Raw genomic sequence first — 623 nt, forward strand, 5'->3', positions numbered from 1 at the left:
AAGTCACTGTGTAAACCAGGCTGGCCTCAAACTCAGAGATACACCTGTCTCTGCCTAGCTTCTGTGTGCTGGGATTAAAGTTGTGAGTGAGATATATATATATATATAATGTTTATGTGCATTGATGTTTTGCCCTGAATGTATGTCCAGGTGAGGGTGTCCTGGAACTGAAGTTGCAGACAGCTGTGGACTGCCATGTGGATGCTGGGGAATTGAACTTGGGTCCTCTGGAAGAACAGTCAGTGTTCTTGACCGCGGAGCCATCTAGCCCCTGTTTCTTTTCTTTTTAAGGAGAAACTAAATTATTACTCTTCTTATTTTTAGAGTAATTTAGCTGAGTGTGGTGTTGCATGCCTGCAATTCCAACAAGAATATGCACAGCAAGACTGGTACTGGCTGTTCCTGAGGCCAAGTTTGTTGTCCTGCTGCCTCCGGGACTCCATTTACAAAGCATTCTTTTGTGTGTGCTCTAATGATGGCCTTTCTAAGCAGTAAACTCCCTGGGGACATATTAAATTGGATTTACTTTTCAAAAGGATGGGGGTGGGGTAAGGGTAGATTTGGAGGCCTAAACCTCAAGCTCTGGGCTGATTAGGTCTCAAGCGGAGGATCTGGTGGGTGGC

The sequence above is a fragment of the Microtus ochrogaster genome, unplaced genomic scaffold (assembly GCF_000317375.1).
Source record: "Microtus ochrogaster isolate Prairie Vole_2 unplaced genomic scaffold, MicOch1.0 UNK110, whole genome shotgun sequence".
NCBI lineage: Eukaryota > Metazoa > Chordata > Mammalia > Rodentia > Cricetidae > Microtus > Microtus ochrogaster.